The sequence below is a fragment of the Cervus canadensis genome, chromosome 27, assembly GCF_019320065.1.
Source record: "Cervus canadensis isolate Bull #8, Minnesota chromosome 27, ASM1932006v1, whole genome shotgun sequence".
Classification (NCBI taxonomy): Eukaryota; Metazoa; Chordata; class Mammalia; order Artiodactyla; family Cervidae; genus Cervus; species Cervus canadensis.
This window is the reverse complement of record NC_057412.1, coordinates 39,910,988-39,927,462: the sequence shown is the minus strand read 5'-3', so window position 1 is coordinate 39,927,462 and position 16,475 is coordinate 39,910,988. Positions and strand designations below refer to the sequence as shown.

The 16,475-nt window shown below is 41.4% G+C and overlaps 1 protein-coding gene across 3 annotated transcripts in view; it reads right to left on the bottom strand.

The window, feature by feature from the left end:
• COL8A1 (collagen type VIII alpha 1 chain) overlaps positions 1-3,294 on the bottom strand; it is a 158,025-nt gene extending 154,731 nt beyond the window's left edge. The window contains exon 1 of one of the 3 annotated variants that reach the window (XM_043448730.1): positions 3,139-3,294. The gene's annotated coding sequence lies outside the window, so the exon portion shown is untranslated. The remainder of the gene's footprint in view (positions 1-3,138) is intronic. The other 2 variants (XM_043448727.1, XM_043448731.1) reach the window with 2 other exon arrangements.
• Between the last annotated feature and the right edge of the window lie 13,181 nt (positions 3,295-16,475).

The window sequence follows — 16,475 nt, the reverse complement described above, 5'->3', positions numbered from 1 at the left end:
TTGAGTTATGCATATGGATGTTCATGGGGGCCTGGTGGAAGAGAAGGAAGCCAAGGCCTGAAGAAAGACCTAATATTCAGAGGGTTACTTGGAGGACCAGAGATTGGCAAATACTGCTGCATCTCAATCACGCTACAGGTTGCCATATCACAGTTGAAGACCATGGATAGGGAGGAGTAGACAGCTGCCTCTAACTTCTAATTTTCAAATAGTTACTGAACATTGGGCCCTTTGAGAGAGTTAGAGGTGGATTTGTTGACATGAACAACCCATTAGTTAAAAATTTGTTCTGAGGCTTTTTATGTTATAATGTAGCTTTTATTATAAAATTATAACTGGCAAAGATCTATGGGTTTTAATGTGGGGCAGACCTGAAATCATGTTGGTCTTTAGAAGGGCTGTTCTTTTCTGTTACAGAAGGGTGTAGTAGAGATGAATCTTAAATTATTAGAAATACTATCATTGATTTAAAAACAACAACAACAGCAGATATGGATTTTGTTCCCCATATTCCACATAAAAAAGAGCAAAAAGAAGTTGCATTTGTTACAGAGATTCTGGGCTTTCTATTGTAGGGCACTTTCTAGGAGTAGCTCTGCCCAGCTTCCCCTCTCAATTCTCTGTTCATTCCAGCCCCTTCTCCTTGATTCTTGTTTCACAAATGGAATTAAGGTAGGATATACCTTCTGATTATGGGAAGAATACTGTTTTATAATTTGGGGAATAGCAGAGGATCTAAAATGTGTGTTTCCCTAAATGTAACAGGCCCTCTAGATCAACCAAGCACCCTTCCCATGTGTCTCTAGTGAAACATGCAGTCACTTTTCTTTAATAAGAAACATTATAGGAGTCATTCACATCTTGCTGGAGTGGTATGGGGTTGGTATGGCCATGAACCAACCCAATCCAGGGGCAGCTATACAATGAACCAACCCAATCCAGGGGCAGCTATACAACAGCATAGACAAGACTCATGCCTCTATATCCTGTGCAAAGGGGGAGACATTGCGGGGACTCCATGAATCCCCACCACTGATTTTTCTATAAACTTAAGAAGGAAACTTATGGAGAAAGTATCATTTTTAGTGTCTGGTAAAGACCCCTGGGAAAGTGAGGTCATGAGCAGTCTAGGATGATCTCATCCAGTTATTTAGGGTGTTGAATGTGATGGCACATGGGGAGAGAGGTTTCTGTGAAATGGCTCATAGCTGGTAGAGTGGATTAAGTGCCAGGAAAAGCAGAAGCAAGCCCCGGGGGAACACTTTTCATCCCCACATTTAGGAATCACAGGGAGCTCTTTTACACTGGCAGCACTTTTTTTCATTCCTCCCAGAAAAGATAACTTTCCTCAGGGGGATCTGGTGAATGAAGCAGTGTATTTTCACCCTTGTGATGATGGGCGTGAATCCGGTACTAACATAAAAGAGGAATTAGCTTGGACATACCACACACTTGGTTTGGCCCGGTCCCATACCTGTGCTCTTGTCATGGCTGATTACCCACTTACAGCAAATATGAAGCAAGCATTCTGCACTGTGGCTTGAGATAAAAGGTATTTTAATATGCTCAGGTCACATATTATCATGGCCAATAGTAATTTTATATCATTTTCTTAAAGGAAACCGCACTCCTCGTAATAATTTTTTCCAATGAAGCCAAATTTCACATGACAGAAAGTTTTACATATAACTTTTTCATTTGAATAATAACATTGAATCCTCTCCATGCCAAATAGAAATTTTAAATATCTTTATTATTTCTTTTGATATGCAAGCGATAAGGAGGAAAGGTTTGGAAGACCCTCAGTTAAACTTCTAATGATTCTAATTTCTTTAAGAGTGAAGAATTTTTTACAGCTTTGGAGACTTTTCTTTTTTCAAGTGAAACAATATAAACAAACCAAAAAAAAAAATAAAAAAGGAAAACTTTTCCTCTCTTACTTTAAGAACCTTGAGGGCTGAAACAGTGGTTTGGTTTCCTGACTGCCAGCTTTGGTTTGCCGTCTCTCAGCTGTCTTGTGCAATTCCCCAGAGGAAATATTTGAAGAGGGTTTTTCTCCCACATGAGAGAGTTTCATCCCACACAGCCCGCAGATTCTGACTGCAAACTTCATGGACTAAGTGTCTGGTTTTTCAGAAGTAGCTGCGGAGGCCGTTTTTCCTTCGCAGGTGCATGGCACACATTCTCAGACCTCAGAGATCAGGATGTAAAGTCCGAAGTCTTTAAAAATGAGGGTAGCCTAAAGGCTCTGTCTCTCTGCCAATAGGGTCCATTTTTACTAGGTAAGGGAAAAGAGGGTGACAAGCAGGGATCCAGCTTCCAAAGGCTTCGAGCTGATCGTTCTTTACAACCCTCGGGTGTAAACAGAAGTATTGGATAATCTGGCCTGTATTTTTCTCTGACTGTGAAACACATTGAAATGCTTTATGTTTAGGTGTGTGTCTAGAAATTCGTGAAGTTCTTTTATACACTTTTCTATTCCAGCACAATTCTCATTTTAGGACGACTTGAAAAGACAACTTCGTGCTCTCACCGTTGTGCTGTAGCTTGTCAATTTGGATTTGTTCTTTCCTATCTACAGCCACCTGATCATGGTCTCTGGGCAAAGGGTACCCGCTGGCATCATTTTTTCCAAGCACTTAAACCTGGAAAGATATTTTTTAAAGGACTCACAGAAGCTGTCTTGGGGGTTTGGAAAACATGGCAAAATTGTTAGCAGACCTTTGTGCTATTTTTAGGAAACTAATTGTGTTCTTTTAAAGTACATTTTTGACAATGGGACAGAGTTTTCCTTGCCCCCACTGTTAGGTGAAATATTTACAATGAAAAGCGGTCAGGAAAACACCCCAAACAGATACACTTTAACCTCGGCAACAGCCAGCAACCCGGGGCAAAAGTGATTTAAAAGGAGAAAAGGTTTTTGCAATATTTATGCTGCTGTTTCTGCCCCAAACGAACTTTTATTTTACCGTTCAAACAGAAGTTTGTTTTCAAACCAGTTGCTGGTTTAAAGGAGCAGCCGATCTGGCATCCATAAGGATCAGCTCTAACCAAACAGTAAGCACGTTGACCAGGGGAAAACTGATTCCCCCGAAGCAACCCCCAGTAGGTCAGATGCCTGCAGAAGGGTTATCTTACCTTGAGCACGTAAGATCCAGGAGAGAGGCTCGGGGGGCTCCCGCAGGAGAGGACCGGGAAAGTGCTCTGATCCGCTGCGGGTAACATGCACTTGGCTTTTATGGGCAGGTGGGAGGAGCCGCTCCTCATGGTAGGTGGGCAGAGGAGCAGCGGCGGGCGGGCAGCCCCGGGAAGCTGGACACTCTTCTCTGGGGAGGGGCGGGGAGGGCAGAGCCAGGAGCCCGGGAGAGGGAGGAGGGGCGGGGAGGGAGGAGGGATGCGGAGCGGAGGAAGCGGTGGAAACGGGAGAGGAGGGAGAAGGAGAGAAAAAGAGAGAGACAAGAGAGAAAACTTATCAAGGGATGTAGTCAGTCCACGGACAGGGAAAAGATTGGGGAGAAAATGAATAGGAGACCGAGACAGTCCAACAGGCCAGATACGGAGGGAAAGGGGAATTTGATGATTTTCCATTTTGCAGGACATTTTAGATGGTAGTGGTGCTGGGGAGCGAGTTGGGAGTGCCGGAGATAACAATAGGTGTTTTCTGTGAATTCGAAAAGCTAAGTAACGGTTCAGGAATATTTGAAATGTCACAGGCAAGGGGAAGGAGGGGAGGCTGGCCGTCGGGGTAGCACATCCCGAGCCCTGGGTGGGCGGCGCGGAGGAGGGCTCTCTGCCCTCCGGCGCCCTGGTCTCCCGCCACCCGCGGGTGAGAGCCGGCCCTTCACTCATCACTCCCCACTGTGATGTGTGACCAGCGAGTTCGCCTGGAGCTGCCGAAAAAGTGCGCAGCATCCAGAGGCCCCTCTTCAGACTTCTGCAGCATTAAGGTAAATCCAGCAGAGGTTGGAGAGGATCAGCGGAGATTGGCTTGTGGAGAAAGGAACCTCAAAACCAGCCTCGGTCCTCCAACATCTGCTTATGTAACAGGATTGCAGGGCTCTCTGCCCTCTGGTTATTTTCGGTATTTTAAAAACCCTCATTCCTAGCAATTGGAAAACGTCTTGGTGCCATAGCTCGCTCCCTGTGTGTCTTAAACATTAAGAGGATTCAACCGACAGGAGGCTGAAGGATCAGGCCGAAATTCTTAAGAAATACATTCAGAGAAAGAAAAACAAACTCCTTTAGCTGCTGAGCTGTGACTCACTTCCTAGCCCAAGTTTGATTTTTGCCACCACAGGAATTAAAGCATTTGAAAAGAGAGAACCTGAGCCTTGGGGATGAGGGGTACTGACAAGGGGAGAGAGAGGGGCAGGGAGATGGATGGATGGGCCTGAAAAGAACAAGGGAAATGACTTTTACTGACAATATTAATATATAACTATATATGCATATATGAAACTTGATTCATTTCGCCACAACCTTATGGAGTTAGATATGATTCATATTGTGTAGTAGTCTTTTTTTTTAAGAAAGGAATTTCAAAGGGTTAAGCAACTAGCTCAAGCTAACAAGAAGTGGAGCCGTATTTGGTGAGCTTCCAGCGCATGTGCACTTTGCACATGAGGCCACCATGTAGAATGCCTGACCTGCCCTTGGGTTAGTCCTAATATCTTTGTGTGTGGAGTGGGGAGAGGTTATCAGACTCCAAGAGAAGGAAAAATGATGGCCAAGAGCAGAATATGTTGAACCGGGTACTGTTGACACCTTGGTCCAGATAATTTGGGTGAGAACTTTTTCTGGGTATTATAGGATGCTGAGCAGTATCTCTGGCCTCTACCCACCAACTCTCTTGAGTTATGAGAATTGAACATGTGCCTACACTTACCCAAGTTGGAGGGGAGGAGCAAAAAAATCCCTTCCTCCCTTTAAGAGCCATTGGTTGTAAAAGGTCCACAGTTACAAAAAAGGATTTTAAAGAAATTCATTAAGAAAATATCCCACAGTGGTATTTGGATAATAGTAATATTAGTTGCCATATGTGTTAAGGTTACATTGAACATAACTTTTACATTTTCATAATCCCATCTGTCTGCCTCTAGACTTCAAAGCCTCAACTGCTTTCTTCATAACTAATCTTATTCTCATTTGGATACATCTGGGGGTCAACAACCCCGTGTGCCTGGGATATGAGGAGAATTAATGATATATGAGGTGAAACATTTAAGTTCTTTATTATAAATGCAAGCTTGATGTTAGAACAGTTACTCAGATGTTACTCATGATATTTCATGACATTGATTATTTGTTTTAATAATTATAATTTTTCATCTCTAGATCCCCTTCACAAATAGTATGTTTGAGCTCTGAGAATATGCCTAAATCCACGGAAGGAAGTCTATGAAATGAACAGCTTTGTTACTGGACCTAGAAATAAAACTGCATTGAGTCTTCTGGGGTTGACCCTTGAAATCAAATGTGATTTCACAGGAAAGCTACCACTTCTGGAACTTTATAGTTTAGTGAAGAAATGTTTTCTGGGAAAGCTAATTAAGACCCAGTTAGAGGCACCTCTGGGTGATACACGTATTAGTAGATATACTTACCAGATTACAGCAAATCACCTTTTCAATTCTGATTTAGTGCCTTCAGACATTCCAGATCCATCACATAGTTGTGAAAAATAGAAGCAGAAAAGGCAAGAAAAGCACATTCAGAGGGAAGGCAATTGACAGCTGTGTTTTCTTTCCCTTTTTCCTCCCTCACTCCCTCCTTTCAAACTCGAATATCCAGCTATGTCACAAAAGAGCTCCTTTCATTTTGTTTGGGAGGTGCTAACGGTTAGTTCATTTCTCCAGTTCACACTTGCCTGAATCTAACTCTAGCAAATCTGGACAACAAATCAGGAATCCAGGAATGTGATCTCTTTGCTGACTCTTCGAGTGCCCTTCTAGAATCTCTTGAAGGTGACTGAGGTTTGAAATGACCTAGTTTGGTCTTTTGTGGAAGGAAAGGAATCCAGTGACAACATACTAGATGGCTCTGAAGTTTCCATTGTGTGAATGTAATAACAGCGACAGATTATTACCTTATTTTAAAGAGCTTTGAAAATGGAAACTTTTTTTTAAAATTTAGAGTTAATCAATTAATAAATACCTATTAAGAATGGATACAGACAGTGTGGGGTATTCAAAGCAGAGGAAAATAGATCTCTGGAAAATAGTATGAATGTAGATCCACTCTCATGGAAGGAAGAAAAAAAAAACATGAAATTCCTGTTAGTTGGGTAGCAAAGTGGTTTCAGGGAGGCGTTGGCATTTGGGTTGACTGTGGAAAGTAGAATTGGAATGGGTGAGTGATGAATTCTAGGACAAGGGGGGAAATGTACACAACTGGGGGAGTCACAGGAATATGTGGAGGATGGTAAATGGCCGGCATGACTTAAGGGAAGGGTCTGTGTAGCAGAACAATGAAGCCAAGAAACAGGAAAGGAGAGATGGAGTGTCTGTGGATGGTCTTCAATGTCACCTCAGTAGTCTGAACTGTAACTCTAGGCAATGAGAAGTCCTTGGAGACTTTTGAGCCATAGCATGGCATGTTGGAAATGGCATATTATTAAGAATTTGCTTTTTGTTTTGTATAGGCTGTTTATAGTAGCTTTGCATATAAATACCTGCCAGTCTCTCCAGGGCCATGAGTATACTTAGAAAAAACTGAGTGTCTGTGTCCTGCAGACTTGGAGGTCTGCGTGAGGTGGCAAAAATGATGGTAGCTCTACCTACAGTTGTCCCTGCAGTTGTCCTGGGTGATTCTTAGGAGATGGGAAGGCAGAATTCTCCCAGTGTGGCCAGGACGATAGATGAGATTAATGTGAAGGTTGGTGCCTGTTCTGTGTGTCAAAAGGGCCAGTCTTTAGTTCACCTGCTGTAGCTTTAATGTTATTGAAAAGATGATCTTTTACTTTTATCTAGTTTATTTCACTTTTTCTATTTCATAGTGCTCCTGTTTCATTTAGTTTAGCTTTTCCAATTTCTCTATCTCTTTTTCTTTGATGACTAGGTGAAGGCTAGGTGACTCAAGCCTTCACTCAAGCCTCTTTGAAGGCTAGGTGACTCAAGCCTTTATCGAGCATGGTAGAAAAGTTTTTGTTTACATGTTTATAAGTAGTATGTATAATATATATATTTTAGAAAACTTATGAACATTTGCCTAACTAAAAACTTTATGACAGTTTGATTCCACTTGTTTGACTTAGTATGAATAGAATGCTAGATTTCTAGTTCAAAAAAATAGATATGCAACAGGCAACAAAGGTTTACTGTGTAGCACAGGTAACTATAGTCAGTATCTTATAATCAGCTATAATGGAAGATAATCTGAAAAATAATGTAGGTTATATGTATATACTGAATCACTTTATTTTGCTCCTGAAACATTGTAAGTCAACTATACTTCAATAAAAAATATATATATTAAGAAAAAAAGTATCAGTCCAGAGATAATAGATCTCATGTAGAGGTCCTTGAATTTTGAAGGGTTTCTGGATGAGGAAACAGTGGACCCTGGTATTAAAAACTTATGCCGTCACATTTATGTTTTTTAGAATACTTTGAATTACTTCCTATGTGTTATCCTCGGCAAATTTCAACCTTCAGTTTTTCCTACCACTCCTCCATTGCTTCACAATGCAAATGATCATGGCTTTTGGTCCGAACAAAAATCACAATGATCTGCAGCTTGATGTACAGAAATTTGCTCTTTGTCTATCAGCTGATCCATCAGTCAGTCAGTCTAAGCTTCTGTGAAGTATCACCAAATATGATCTTGGACTGCAAGGCACTTACAATTGCCAGCTCTCCTAGGACATTTAAAGTAGGGTTTTATTTACAAAAATTGAAAAGGTTCACAGCCCAGAAGAAAAGCATACCTCTCCTACATTCCAGAGGAACGTTGGATTCTGTGAGTCACTGTTTTCCTGTTGGCCCAGATGGTAGAGAGCTGACTGACTCGGGTGATCCACAGATGACAGCCTCACAGCTCCCGCTGGCTTTATAAAGAGCACTGGATGGAGGGTCAGGAAATATGGGGTTTAGTCCCAGCTGGGCCACTAACTACCCATACAAACTTGCGGCAGATGTTTTATCCTTTTTGGATTCAGTGTCTGTATGTAAAACAAGGAGGCTTAACCAGCTCTTTCCACTTTTCTGATGCCTGCTCTGGACTAGTCAGTAGATGCCTCTTTTATTCAGTATTCCCGTGAAGTCAACTTGATGATCCATGATACACATGCTCAACTTGAGTCATAAGAGTGAAACTCATAATGTATTAGTCCAGTGTTTTCTATAAGAGGATCACACCCCAACCTTAAACATTGTCTGTATTCTAGATCCAGAATCCCCAAAGGTGGGGTTTAACTAGCTCTTAACTGTAACCATTGTCTCTCTAAGTTTCAGGATTGGGAAGAAGTCTCCCAGGTTTGGGCTTCCTAGGTGACTCAGTAGTAAAGAATCTGCCTGCCAATGCCGCAGCTGCTAGAGACTCAGGTTCAGTCCCTGGGTTGGGACTATCCAATGGAGGAGGAAATGGCAACCCACTGCAGTATTCTTGCTGGGAAAATTCCATGGGCAGAGAAGCCTGGTGGGCTACAGAGGGGTCAGAAAGCCAGACACCACTGAGCATATGAGCACTCCCAGATTTAGCCATCAACCTCTAAACCTTGAGGCCTTTTAATTTTTTCTTCTGAATCAAGTAGTAATTCTCCTTTTAATTGGTGGAAATGTAACCACAGCATATAGAGCCCCAGTTTCTGAAAATTCTCTTCATTGTGCTGAATTTGTTTGATGTCCGAATAAATTGATTTCCTGAGAAGCTATCTATTCTTCTCCCACTATGAATTCTTCCCTTGCCCAAGTGCTCCACCTCTTTATTTCTTTAATTAGGAAAGATCTGGTTGCCTTTTTCAATATAGACTAAATGATTGTGATTCTTTTTAGTTCCCCAAACTGTTAGACTTTTACCAGGGTCACTGAACCTTTTTTCAGCTTTTACCCTCTCCATTACCAGTGGCACCTAAAGCCATTCCATTCTATTTGTTTGTTGAAAATTTCAATGTAGGGATTCTCTCATGGGGGCAGTGCAATGGAGAGGGAAAAATATAGTCCAGGGAGAGTATTTTTTCCTTACTTCAGGGTGGAAAAGTAAAAGCTTTCCAGAGTACTAGAGAAATATATTCACCCTTACCATATGCCATCTTAAATCCTATCTAAAATATGGGAATGTCTTGGTCCTAGACTTCCCCTGCTGAATAATTTGTAATCCTGCCTTATCTTCTATCCTCCACGCTTTCTCGTTGTGATTTACTCTCTTATGCTTTTATTAATATTTACCTCATGTTCAATTTTAATAAATCCCATACTTCCTGCTTAGAGTTATACAACCTAAGATTTTCATGAAAAACTCAGTTTGACAGGCAAAAATGTTTATCTGAGACAAGACATCTAACAGGTGATCAGACCTTACCTATCCCAAATTATCTGGCCTGTTGCCCCTATAGCAATCACCCTAAATCACCTAAACCCAGCAATGACTGTGTATTCATTCAGACGCCTTCAACGATACCACTCTGTAAAGAAAACCATATGTTATACAACACAGGGAATATAACTAATGTTTTATAATAACTATAAGTGAAGTATAACTTTTAAAAATTGTGAATCACTATGTTGTACACCTGAAACTTCATAACATTGTAAATCACCTATTGTTGTTTAGTCGTTAAGTCGTGTCCGACTATTCCACCCCATGGACTGTATCCTGTCAGGTTCTTCTGTCCATGGGATTTCCCAGGCACGAATTCTGGAGCGGATTGCCACCTCTTTCTCCAGATCTTCCTGACTCAGGGGTCAAACCTGCATCTCCTGCATTGGCAGGCAGATTCTTTCCCACTGAGCCACCTGGGAAGGCTGTTAGTCAACTATACTTCAATTGAAAAAAACATCCAAATTCATATTCTGGCATTAAAGAGCCCCCCAGATTCAAGCCCAGTCTTCATTTACACACCATGTAAATGTGCTTCGGTCAGGAGAAACCATTTGTTTGTCATAATATCTGTACCTGTAGTTCTTCATCTTCTATGTTATTGTCAATGGAGTGCCTGTTGCCAGGTGAATACTGCTCAAATCCTTTAATACTTCAAAACCACCTTCTTTAGGAAATGTTTCCTGATCCTTTTTTGAATCTTCCAGGGAAATTGGTACTTATAACATTTTCTACTCTTCACACATATGCTCACTTATTTTCTCCTCAAATTCATTGCTCCCTCCTTGGAGCCCTAACTCTTCCCCCTGACACAGGGCCTATCATGGAATAGGTGGTCAATAACTATTTATGAACTCTGGAACATTTTTTGGAAATAAAGCCTTTCCTGCCTTTTTCTGTTTCTAGCCATTTTACCTGATTCGACTAAAAAAAATAATTTTTTTTTTTAGAGCTGCTAGTATGTTTCTGTCAGGGTCAGAGAAACTGTGTTCAAAAGACCAATATAGCTTCATTACCATTTTTGAGGAATTTAAACAGTCTTGTTGGGGAGCAGAGATAAACAGGCAATTTCTGTTCCATATGGTACATTCCGTGGGTGAGCTAAGTACTGGGCCCTGCAGGAGCTCCACAAGCAGCCTTGCTCATGAGAGGGAGCTTTGGGGGTGTTACTCTGAATGCCCGGTGTGCGTCGGGATGGCATGAGAAACACACGGGAGAGCCACGTTGGTCCTTCTCTGCACCACTTGGGAGGACCGTACAATATGCTTTGTGTTTGGGGTGTGGGATCAGGAGGGACAGTCTGCACGTTGGCCTGACCACTGTGTCTTCCTGCCTGGTCATTCAGTCAAGGTGCGGGGGTTATTTGAGTAGATATGTTTCAATATTGCTTTGACATAGAAAGGGCTTGAGTACACTCTTCTGGTCTATATCATCACATGCTGAGAGTCTTGGCTGACTTAGACTGCACCTAATGCTGAGTGGGCTTCCCTGCTGGCTCAGACAGTAAAGAATCTGCCTGCCTTGTGGGAGACCCAGGTTCGATCCCTGGGTTGGGAAGATCCCTGGGAGAAGGGAATGGCTACCCACCTCACTATTCTTGCCTGGAGAATTCCATGGACAGAGGAGCCTGACAGGCTGTAGTCTATGGGGTCACAAAGCGTTGGTCATGACTAAGTGGCTAGCACTTTCACTTTCACTACTGAGTACACTTAAAACTGAGGCTTTTGGACTTCCTTTAGTAGTCCAGTGATTAAGAATCTGCCTGCCAATGCAAGAGACATGGGTTCTAGCCCTGATCTGGGAAGATTTCACCTGCCAAGGGGCAACTAAACCCATGGCCCTTGTGCTACATTACTGAGCCTGTGCTCTATACCCCGTGGTCCACAACAAGAGAAGTCGCTGCAGTGAGAAGCTGTGCATTGGGCCTGGAGAGTAGCCCCTGCTCACCACAACCAGAGAAAGCCCGTGTACAGCCACAAAGACCCAGTGCAGCCAGAAAGTAATTAATTAATTAAAAAAAGAATTGGTGCTATGTATCTTTGGATGCTCTGTGATGGATGCTATCTCAGGGCATCTGGTTCCATCTGTTTCCTTTAAAGGAAATCCTTTCTAAGATAGCCTTCAAGAGCCTCCATGACAGCAAGGGGGAGAATTTAGAATTCTACGTTGACAGTGTTAGTCCTTCAGGCATGTCTGACTCTTTGCAACCCCATGGACTGTAGCCCACCGGGCTCCTCTGTCCATGGGGTTCTCCAGGCAAGAATACTGGAACTGGGAAGACCCAGAGGGATGGGATGGGGAACACATGTAAATCCATGGCTGATTCATGTCAATGTATGGCAAAAATCACTACAATATTGTAAAGTAATTAGCCTCCAACTAATAAAAATAAATGAAAAAAAAAAAAAAAAAAAGAATACTAGAGTAGCTAGCCATTCCCTTCTCCAAGGGATCTTCCCACCCCAGGGATCGAACCAGGGTCTCCTGCATTGTAGGCGGACTCTTTATCAGGGAAACACAAAAGCTTGTATTGTCCCCTCTGAGCTTTGAACTCAGGACCTTTGGATTATGAGACTGACATGCTGCATACTGTGCTAAGAAGGCACCTGTCAACCTTGGCTTCTATATTATTTGCAATTTTTTCCCCTAAATGTGGACATAAAATGGTTGCCCCTTATAATTTGTGCTTAGGGCCACTGTATTATTTTGTGAGCACACGCAGTGTGCCAATACCAGATCTCTTCATCTCTGTTAGTTCACTTCTTTTCCTAGAAGGAAATTCACACTCCTGGAGTTTCACTCTATGCATAAGGAAATAGGCAAGTCTATTTACAAGATAACATTACAGACACCAAAGTTATTAACATGTGGTTAAATGGGCTTTAGATGTCTATGTAAGGGAATGGGAAGAGAAATGGCCTGTTAAGAAGCAAGACTTAAATATCTGTGCAAAAATTGACCTGATCCCATGAAACTCTTGTAACTTGTTATTTATAGATTTGGTCCGGTTGGATTTTTGGAAAAGGTGTCTGTTTCATACTATCTTGGTTTCATCTTATTTTTCACTGTCCTCATTTCTTCAGTGTTCCAATTTCTTCATTTTCCTACTTTTTCATTAAATTCCATCTTGTTGTATGTCTTTTGTACCCTTTCTGGACCCTTCGTTTTGATTTGACTTTCTGTGCTGGGTTTATTACCAGAGATTTAGGTGAGTACTTAGATTGCATCTGGCCATGTGGCGTGGAGGAACCCTGTTCAGGATCAGATGTCTTTCCCCGTTCCCCACTTTCTCTATAACTAGACTAGAAGGATTCCTACTAGACATTTCTGAAGATAAGTTATGTGTTTGTCATCACAAATGGATATTGCTTTCTACTTTAATTTGTGGAATCTTTTCTTCACTTCTGCTTTCTAGTTTATAAGTTTCTCAAACCGAGAAATCAAAACATCTCTTGAATGCAGGGAACAGTGTAACTCAAAGTGCCAGCATAAGGCTGACTGCCTCAATAAACACTTGTTGATTTATGTCCCTTTTGAGACCATGAAGATGATACATCTATAAAATCCATGAATATATTTGCATCTGACTATTTCTCTTTGTGACGGAAGTATTAATAGCATCTGTGTTAAAAATAGTGATTGGAGGTACTTGGAGCCCTCTTTTTAGGTTTCATCCTGGGTCTTAATTTTTGAAGAAGTCAGTATCTGCCTTTACTCATAAATTAAAAATCTCACCTTTCATGCTGTTTGCATAGGGTCTCACAAGGGGAAGGAGTTGGCCTGTTACTCATTACGTCTCATTTTCAGACCCTCTGAGATGACTGGGTACCATGAGCATTTGGTCCAGATGGGAATCTAATTTTCTGTCTCCTCTGAATAATAATAATAATGTTCTGTGGGACTCTGGCACCTTGGAATATTAGTAGGTGTTAGGTATATGAAAAAATATGTCCAATCTGTTATGTTTCAGAAATCCCAGATTATTAAAATTAGATAGATTTCTTTATTGCAGGGCTATTTATTGCGTGGCTAATGTGTTTTCTCATATTCTAAAAGGTAAACATACTATACATAGTGTTTCCTAAGATTATTTGACTTACAGGACCAACCCCATAGTAATCCCTCTTTCCAAGGGACTTCCCATAGAACTAACGCTCTGTGGTCCCTAAATTTGGGAACCCTGCCGGAGAACTTGTCACACCCCCACCACTAGGACCAACAGTAATACCAACATTATTTCCTCCTAAGTACAAATAGCACTTGATGCTTTTCAGAGCATTTCCACATGTATTATCTCATTTCATTTTTATTAGCTGTGTTCAGGCTAGGACAATCTTCCCAGGTGGTGCTAGAGGTAAAGAACCTGCCTGCGAATGCAGGAGACTGAGACGTGGGTTCAATCCCTGGGTTGGGAAGATCCTCTGGAGGAGGGCATGGCAATCCACTCCAGTATTCTTGCCTAGAGAATCCCTCGGACAGAGGAGCCTGGAGGGCTACAGTCCATGAGGTCACAAAGAGTCAGACATGACTGAAGCGACTTAGTACATTGAGCATAGGCTAGGCTAGTATAATTTTATTACCCTAGTAGATGAGAAAGGAGAAACATTACTCCAGTTGTATGTCAGAGAATTTTTGAATTGCATAGAGGTAAAGAGAACACAGGTCTATGGCTAGAGAATTCTTGATATTAAAGAGTAGAATTTTTCTGTTATTTTAAAAAAAATATTTTTTGAAAACAATTTCTCCCCTTCAGCACTCTGCCCAGAAGAAACTCTTCTATGGCATGAGGTGACATCACATAATTTCAGATACTGTGGAGGGTGATGCACTTAGATGGTTTGATTCAGTGTTAGGGTGCCAAATGCATTTGCCTGTATAAAACAGATTGATTCAATATTGGACCTTAATGCAATTGGGAGAAAATTGAAGGAAAAGGTTGAAATCTGACCACAGCATTTCATTTATAGCAAAAATTTTGTACAGATTTGTTCGAAATTCTGAACACACTCATTGGAATGCTTTAGAAACTTCCTTCTGTCCCCAATTTCTACTTGGAACTTCATATACTTTTGATGTGTGTAGTCTGTTTTAAATTTCCATAACTGTTTATGATTTTCTTCACTTGACGCTAATGTGAAGCTACTTTCACTAGGTGAGTGTAAACAACATGTTGTGGGTAAGCAGAAGTTAAACAGCAATTATCTAAGTCTATAGATTGAGTTTAGTAACCAGAGTTTTTATTTCTTATTTTCTTTTGAAAGGGCATTTGGAGAGAGAGAGAACAGGGCTTGTGAGTAATGGGAGTGAACTTCCAGACAACATTCCTTTGAAAAGACATTCCTTTCTATAGCTAATCCACTTCCCCCATATAGATCCCTCTTCCTTGGAAGCAAAGAAGTGTTGTATAAAGGGGGCGAGTGGTACCAAAGAGACTCCTTTTCTCATTCCCAGAATGGCACAGATTTATGCAAAGTCATTAAGAGCAGAAATTAAATAAACAAATAAAAATTACCTAAGAGCAATATAGTTCTTCTATCAAAGTTTAGGCATTGAGCTTTGAGCAGTTGCAGGCTGAGTGGCTACAAATCTTTGTCGAATCTTCATTGATACCAAAAAGAGACAGTGCAGTGTAGGGTGCTGAAGGGCCGACTAGGGCAGGGGCCCTGACATTCTACAGATCTTCTCTATGTCTCTGCTAATGGAGCAGGGTCAACTTGGCTGTGATGCTTGCGTCATGATCTGTATCAGGGTAGTGGGCCAAGTGGCCCTCTTGAACTTTTCAAGACTGAGGGGGTATAGCTGGAGGAACCAGGCTAAAGCTTGATCAGTCAGGGAAAGCTGGGGTCTAACATTGGTGCCTTGCGCTCCAATGTATTTTCAGTACCTACCAAGAAACACAGAGTCAGGTTCAATAAATATTTATGGGAAAATATGGATTGATTAATGAATATGACAAGGATATCAGGTAAGAATACCAAGTCTGATGGGGAAAACCAGGATGGAAATCAGGTGTTATGCTAAGAGTCTGTGAGGGCATCAAAGATGAAGTCTTATAGTGCCAGGTTTTAGATGGATTAAAAGTGACATAATGTTGGAAACAGAAACAGAAGAAAACCAAGAGTGTGTTGAGTGTGTGACTCTAGCCACCCTCCTTAAAGCGAGATGGGTTGGCGGTAAACTCCAGACATACACTCTCCTGGTTGTATGTTAGATGTATTGTATACTGGCCTATACTTGTTAATGATTCCACCGTGGGAGATCAGTTCTTCATGACTGATGTTTATAAAATCCCCAATTATGCAAACCCCTTTAGATACTGATTAAAAAGTAGGAAGACCCAATGGGAATTTCCAATCTTGTTTCGTTTCCTGTGGATAGTTTTCCTAGGTAAGCCGCACTCTCGTACACAGATGTCCTGTAAAGAAGGATGTATTGCATGTCAGGGAAGACCAGCATCCATTTAAAGTTTAACCGGAGACAATTTACATTAGTAGGATAATCTTTGTGGATATCTGGAAGAACTCATAATTCAAGTGGCGAGCCAAATTGATTCTTTCTGGTCCTTGTTTATTGATGTTTGTCAAGCCCCTAGAGTAAGCGTCAAAACACAGGAGGTTTAAGATTTGTGTCACTCTCATCAACTATCATAATGCGTTAGTAGTGCTCATAGCTCTGGTTTCTATTTATACCATGGGGCTGATTTGAGCAAATTCAATGTGTGGCAGTTCGCCCATTGTTTACATGTTGCTCTGAAACACATTGGTAATGGGGAATGAATGACTTGATTTTCCGGAGATGAGAATAGAAATGTCTGGGTTATCATGGGACTGACCATGTACACACTTCACTTGTCACCATCTTATTAAATCAGTTTCTGAAATGGAATGCCAAACTTCTTGGCATGCACATCTATCATCCGTACATGGAAATCATTAGACTAT